Source organism: Helianthus annuus, chromosome 7 (genome assembly GCF_002127325.2).
Source record: "Helianthus annuus cultivar XRQ/B chromosome 7, HanXRQr2.0-SUNRISE, whole genome shotgun sequence".
Taxonomy (NCBI): domain Eukaryota; kingdom Viridiplantae; phylum Streptophyta; class Magnoliopsida; order Asterales; family Asteraceae; genus Helianthus; species Helianthus annuus.
Genome location: NC_035439.2, coordinates 91264387 through 91272292, shown reverse-complemented (window position 1 = coordinate 91272292; position 7906 = coordinate 91264387). Strand labels below are relative to the sequence as shown.

Genomic DNA, 7906 nt, shown 5'->3' with positions numbered 1-7906 from the left:
AGACTAATTATTTTTTACAGCTATGTACTAATTTTTATTTTTAAAATTGAGCTAAATCAAGCCGAGCCGAGCCAGCTCGGTTTAAAATCAAGCCGAGCCTGAGCTTTGATTTTTATCTCGGTTTTAAATCCGAGCCGAGCCAGCTTGATTTATAATTGAGCCGAGCCCAAGCTTGTCCTAGCTTAGCTCGGCTCGACTCATGAATAGCCCTAGAATAGATGAATATTTAGCATATACTAAACAATATGATTAATATAGACTATGAAATCATGGATGTTCCTAGCCTGTTCCGACTAAATTTTGACAAAAGAAAAAAAAATATGAGCCGAAACATTAATTATGATTTTAAGAAACAACGAATCGAACCGGTTGGATTGGGTGGGTTGGTAGCTGACCAACAGGTTTTACCTAAGTTTAACACTTCGGTTTTGGCACTTTGGCGGTATGACCGTATCTTTTTTAATCATTAGTTTGTGTTAAAACTTTTAAAATAGTAAAAATGTTTCATATGATGATACTACACAAGGGAGTGCCTCCTAATGTAAAGGCTTCGTTTTGGAATCGGGTTTTCAACATTTTTGTATTCATGTTGGTAAGACCAATCGCACCGTGGATGAACTTAATTCTCGTTTCATGAATATCCGTTTGAAAAGTGCAAGATTTGATGTGGTGTTCAACAATGTGGAAAATTCTGATAATGAGCTCATGGAAGAGGACGCGAGTCAAGTGGCCTCGTCGACTACAAACATATGTACGGCTATGACTTTGAACAGGTTTTGGCGTGGCAAATTATAAGGATGTTTGTTTAGTTTTTATGTTGAATAATGTAATGTTTAAGTTTTATTTCAAATTATTTTAATGTTTATGTAACACCCCGAAAACGGGTTTGTTAATCAAACCACGTTAATACTAAAAGACGGGTAAAGTACCGTTAGTGGTAAAAGTAACTCGGTAAATATTTGGATTTAATTAAATAAACCTAATATTTAATAAAAAGTGAACAAATCCTTTTGAGGAAATTAAAGTGGATAAAAAGACCCGAGTGAACGGCACTTAAAATAAACCTGGTCATAAATTCCCTGGACCCACTAAGGTAACTAGGAATATTTAACCTAGTTAATAAGTGGGAATGTTGTTAGAAATAATATGGTTGTGGCCTACTTAATAACCAACTAAACACGAGGGACCAAAGTTAGATAACTGGAAAAGTTGTGTATTAAAACAAAATAAAACACACACACACACACATAGTGTATGCGTGTATACGATCAGGAGAAAGCTCCCATGGAGCAAACCCTAGTTCTTCAACATAATCTTCAAATTGGATGATCAATTGAAGGCCAAATTCGGATTTGAATACATAGAAACGATCACCAAGTCAAGGGGATCGTAAGGTATGTCGAATTTCTAGCATTCATGAAGTTGTGAAAATTAGCTAACTTTGCATGATGTGATCTATGCATGAATCATAGAGGCTATGACTGAATTAATGAAGTATGATTGCTTAGGAACAGACCCTAAGTAGAAATTTGAAGTAAAAATTACTATGACTTGAATAATTTGATGATTTACCACACTTAGACAAGTGGGTTTTGATTTTGTAGTGAAAATGATGATACACACATGTTTAAGATCATCATATTGGATAGTAGAAACAAGACACTTGAATAATTTGCAAGTTTGAGTAGTTGATCATACATGATAGAGGTTGAATTATGATGTTAGTCTTGGTAAAAATAACTAGTTATGAACTAGTTAGTAAATGTGTAAAAATATGCCCATTAGGTGTTTGTTAAAATGCCTAAATGAGAACTAAAGTGTTGAAATTCTAGTGAAACGCACATTTGAATAATATGGTGAATTATGTGAAACATGAAGCTATAAAAGTTCTAAACATCATGTTGATTTGAACTTAATGTTGTAAATCATGCGATCGAAAGTAGTTAACTTTAATAAGCTAAGTTAATTAATCATGAAGTCGAATAGTAGTTTCGACATATGAAATAAGTGAGATGGAATAGTCGTGAATAATTATGACTAATTTAACCATCTTACAAATTTACAATGATAGTTTGACGATTAACAAGCTAGGTGAAAGCTTGGGAACGAAGCGGGTCAAACGAAGCAAGAATGACGGAAAAGCATAATTTGGAAGTAAGGTAAGTATGGCTTACTCTAGTCTTATATTTTAGAATATTCTCTTATCGTATTAGTTACGAATAAGATAAATACATAGTTGAGGTATGATGTTCCGGTGTGTAGACGTACGGAACAAGATAGTCGAGCATGACAAGAAACCATGTTGATGGTTTAAAAGGAGTTAAATCGGTAATTCGATCATTTTATGACAAATGGAAAATGAACTTTTAAATAGTTACCTTATAGGGTAAACCAAAACAAACAATAAGGGTAAAACGGTAAATTGGTCACGCGTTGACCATAACTATTGGTTTTAAAAGACACTTATGAAGTAAGCCTTAATAGGTTAAAAAGTGTTAAGAAATGAATTATAAGTAAAATGACCGCACGATGTAAATCGGAGCGAGTCATATAGTCGAGATGAAAATACATGTCGTCTCGCTAATATAATCGGTCATTTAGACCAAACGGGTCAAAGGGTGAAGATACCACCTTTTGATAATAGCGACTAATGATTCTTGTCGAGTCATATGATTTCAGGAATAAATGTCGAAATGATATTTGCATCGCTATTACTTAGCGATTATTATAGCAAGGCATTAAAACAGGTCAATACATTGACCCGAGCCAGGTATGTGTAATAGAGTGATTATTCATTTAGAACGTAAGGTTCAAGGAGCATTAAATGAAGTCTTAGATAGACAATGTGTTACTTAAATGGGTAAACCGAACGTTTTTAAAAGAGGGTCGTGGCGTTTCGAAAAGCATAATGACTTTTCGAACGAGATCATAACTCAAAAGAAGATTATGGGTCAAACATACTCTCAAAAGATCTCGTCGTAATTGAAAGACTAAAAAGGACCAAAACGCCCTTGTTAGCTAATTCGAACAAACAACCTTTAAAGGTTGTTTGGAAACGAGTTTTATGATTAGATAAATACTTAGAATTAAGTATAGAAGCTGAAAGAGGTATTATGTTAGTCAAATGGCACCATTTGAGTCTTTGCCGTAAAATAATAATTCGAGAGGTAAAATTTGGTTTATATAGATCACCACATTAAACCCACCATAATTACAGTTGTGGTGGAAGATTATAGGATAAGAAATGTGGTGATGGAATGCTAGAAGCAATCGAAAGCGATTTTAAGCTCGAAAGTGCTTAAATACCCTTAACGGGTCAAAATAAGCACTTGAGCGTAAACGGGTTTTTATTATGTAAGAAACCCGTGATTTGAGATTAACATGATAGGAGACATTGAAACTATGAATTTCATAAGTTTAAAGATCAAATAAACATGTTTGATGATGAAATCACGAACGGGTCAAAATTTGGTAAAAAGGGTAATAAGCCGAAGAGTTAAAAGTCTGAAATTTTATTATGTCGGATGTTGGATTTTAACTCCATTAGATGGAGAATTAAATTACGGACGCGTAGGAAAAAGAATCGGGTAAAACGGATTAAAAACGAGAGAGATATGCTCGTTTCCGTGAAATCGAGTCATGCTGGGAATTTTGCAGTACCAGCATCAACATTCTGTCGAAAACACATGCTAGCGTAGCGCGACGGGCCGTAGCGCTACGCGAGCATTTGCCAGTTTCGCGAAAATCGTTTATTTTAACCGTATACGCATTGCGAACCCGTTTAAATATGTTCTAAGTTACGTATGACTAATTCAACTCATGTTTTATGAGTTTCAGGTAAAATTTTAGCACCAGAGGACGATCAAGCTCAGCGAGGAACCGAACACATAAAGAACAAAGCTTCCGCATGACGTTTCGTTGTTACTTTTAAATGACGAACTTAATTACATTATGTCACACCCCGATTTCCACGTGTCTCACCAGTGGGCCCGGTGGGGGATTACCGTGACGATGTTGGCAACAATATACTCAAATCACACAATTATATAAATGCACAGCGGAAGCTTAAAGATAAATATATACTTCAACCTCTGGTTGTAATATCAAATGTATTACAGAAGTCGAATATATCCACAGCGGATCAAAATAATAATAAAATATTGTTCATTCAGATACGGCATCGAGTTTGCGAGACTATTCGTGATGCTTAGGAAGCTAATACCAGCCCATTTCGTATAGTACCTGCACTTAATCTTTTTGGGGAAAATACGTCAGTTTACACTGGTAAATACATTCAACTGACACATTTGAAAATGTTTATTAAAATTGATTTGAATGCACAAGGCACAAAATCTTTTATAACTTGGGAAAATTATTAAAATCTTGTGAACGTTTTACATGTTCTTTTATGCGTTCAGTAGCCCGGGTCGTGCCGGGTTAAAGATTTATAGACACACCACATTGCGTAAAACCGTAGTATAAAAACCAACGGCTACGTCTTTTAATTTAATGTCGACAATATATACCGGGTGTACGCCTACACCGGGATGTCGATGGTCGTGGCCATTTCGTAGAATGATGCCAAGGATATCCGGGACAACGGTCATTAAACCCCCTAAAGGCTTTTAAGAAACAAAACTGTTTAAATGAGCCGATCATATTATTTAATTAACCACCTAAGCGATGGAAAAATATAATGCTCAATCAAGCGGTATTAACATACCGTAACCCAAGCCCATATAGGGGAAATAAGTTAAAGTATTTACCTTTGCAAGTATATATCCTTAGTTCGATTAAATCGCCGATAGCTTTTACCGGGGCTCCTAATCTGGAACGAAGGTTTTAATTAACCTCTTAGAATCCTAACGGGTCCTTATATTAGCCGTAGCCTAGACCGGTTGGTTCCGATATATATAGATATGGTTTAATCGCGCGAAAAGGCGAAAACCGAGAATGGAGTGTGATTCTGACCCAACAAGTTCAGAGACTTGTTTTATATGGGTTTATGGTTCACACTCTGGAATTTGGGGTTCAAATAATATAATTTGACCCGTATCGGCTAATTTATGAAAACTAGTTTCATAAGCCGAACCGTGCGCGCAATAGGCGAAACGGTTAACCATGAGAGTCTGACACTTATTTCCTAAGTCAATAGGCCTTAAAGAGGTTGTGGTATCAGTAGGATCCCTTCCGTGATGCCCGTAACGAGTTTAAGTTAATATTATGCCCCGTAGGGGCTTTTCGGTCATTTTAAAGACTTTTAAAGAGCTTTTCGAGTTCTACAGGAAATCTGAGGTTCCCGAACAGTTTATAAAGTCTAAAATACTTTATTTATTATTTAAAATCAGTAGCAACTGGAATCGGGTCAAAAGACCTTGTAGAACTCAAATTTTGGCCGAAAAGGGCATATTCGGTATTTACCGAACCGTAGCCATAACCGCAGGTTATGAGCAAGGTAAAAATTATTAAAAATCTTTAAAATTCCCAAAATATTATTTTACTACAGTGGGTAAAAGTTTTGGTGACGAAATCTTGGTTTAGATAGGCGTTATGCTAATCGCGCCGTTTATTACAAAAGTTTACTTTAATTGCGCTATTTAGCATAACTCTCATTCTAGACCTCGGATTGACGTGAAACTTTAAGGACATGCTTATAGTTTAATAAGCAAGGTTCTGGTCCGTTCACGTGTCCGGAATACTCGTTTTATTTTCAAAATGGCGTTACGGTCAACTTTTAGGCGATTAACGGAAATGTGCAAAAGACTCGGATAACTCATGAACCGATCACAGAGGTTTATACCATCATGTAACCTGGTCCTAAGAGAGTCCTAAGGCATATCTATACCTCACTAAAACGGGTCAGAACTGAAGTCAAAGCAAAAGTCAAACTTTTGCGACATTCGGCTCCGAACCGGGTCAATATAGCAAACGGTCGATTCAAACGAGCGAAAACAAGTTTATATACTTATTATCATGTTTTATGATTGTCAAAACAGGTTTCATAGCATATACATTACAGATTATGTACAAAATGGCAAAACGACTTTCTGTTGACTTTTTAAGTGCGCGTTTGACTCGATATTTGACATAGTTAGAGTGGTGATCTGAGGGAACCCTTTTAGGGGTTTATTACCCACATAAATACCAACTCAAAACTACTTTTGATTCGTCATAAGACTGAACCATCACTGATTTATTTTAAAGTCAAACCGTATTTACGACGGTTTGGTTTTTAGCTATTTACTAAGGAAATGTGAAACCACAAAGGGTTAGATCACTTACAGAAGCTTGAGAGAAGACTTAAGAACACAGAGGAATGCTTGAGAGCTCTTGAAATGATCAGATGAGTGTGTTTGAGGTGTGGTGAACTTATGAGCCAAGTGTGGCTATTTATAGTGTTTACAAGGCCATTAGATCATCACAACACATGCTACAAGTGATCATGGATGATGGGCAGGTGCCCCTAAGTGATATGGGTCGAGCATAGGGTGCCCATACCTCATTTATTGGTTGTTGGTCGTTCAAAGGCTCCAAAAGGCAAGTAGTTACAAGTTTTCTGCATCTGGGCGTCCCACGCGGCCCGCATGGGAGTTCCCATGCATTTTTACGCGGGCCGCCTGAGTTTAAGAAATCAGGCGAGTAAATGAGGAGGCTCGAGGCCCGCCTCAACTTATGCCTAAACCTCACGCGGGCCGCGAGAGGTTATATTTTCTGAATTCTTAAATCTTTTGTAATGATTAACAGAATCTGGCAATTAATAACGAAATCTTTCGTAATGATTTACCTGACCTTTCGGGTTTGAAGGGGTAACTTTGCGGTTTGGCCGTCGGTTAATTACAACTAAGGACCTCGTGTTATTTACCCGCGTTGTTAAGTCCCCGGTTTGTTTATTAATTATTCAGAAAGCCTTAACTTTCATTATTGACGCTTTTAACCCTTCTCATACGAATTCGATCATATCTTTCTCGTTTTAAAACGGAACTTCGTGGAATTTATACAGTATATTCTAGTGAGCGTATAATACTGTTACGAAGCCTTGGGAACGTTAAAGGGTCACTCAGAGGTATAATTAAACATGTTGACACAGTTAACCCCTGTATCTCGTAATCTCTCACTTTCTTCCGCGTTTCGCTTCCGTACGATCTATGATTCATTCGTTTGAAGGTTTAAGCATTATTTAGGGTTAATATACAGTATATTTACCCTTGTTGTCATTTATAACCCTCGAATTTACATACTTTCAAGGTTTGTCAAAATTAGTCCTTTATTTATGATAGATGCCACGTGTAATCAGATGACACGTGTTAACACATCATTGGACACAAAATTTCGAGGTGTTACACATTATGTTCTAAACTGTTAAATTGTAAAAGGTTTTAATAAGCCCGTATTTTCGATGTATATGTAATCTTAATTACATGACTGTTTTCGTAAAATATACGTTAAACCATGATTTATAAGAACGGGTGTTACAAGTTGGTAATCAGAGCTCAAGGTTAGAAGAATAAAGTGTTCGGTTCGAGGCTTGATCGCAAATCCGGTAAGTACATGTATGTTAATAGTTAGCATGCTAAAGTGTTGTAAACAACACATAGGGCTATCGTGTGATACACGTTACCCCAATTAAAATGGTTGATATGGTTGACGAAAATACGCGCGTTGACGCGTATAGTAGAAAAAGCCTTGTATTATAATACGGGCGATTATTGAAGTTGACATGACTAACTCTTGTGAATGTTTTAATTGAAGGACACTCGCGTCTGAAGATGACGAGAGTTGAACGAATTGTGGATATGATGATGAAACGGACCGAGATATAACAAGAAGAGCATACTCATTAAGGACCTAAATCGCGTAACGATCGCAAATAAGTAATGGCAAGAAAGCCCGTTAGGGCAAGCATTTA

At 36.6% G+C, this 7906-nt stretch overlaps 1 long non-coding RNA gene across 1 annotated transcript; it reads left to right on the top strand.

Moving 5' to 3' along the window:
- The first annotated feature begins 1274 nt into the window (after nt 1-1274).
- On the top strand, nt 1275-4019 carry LOC110899460. The gene is made up of 3 exons (XR_002570288.2): nt 1275-1394; nt 2072-2159; nt 3838-4019. It is a non-coding gene; the product is annotated as an uncharacterized LOC110899460 (long non-coding RNA).
- Nucleotides 4020-7906: the final 3887 nt, after the last annotated feature.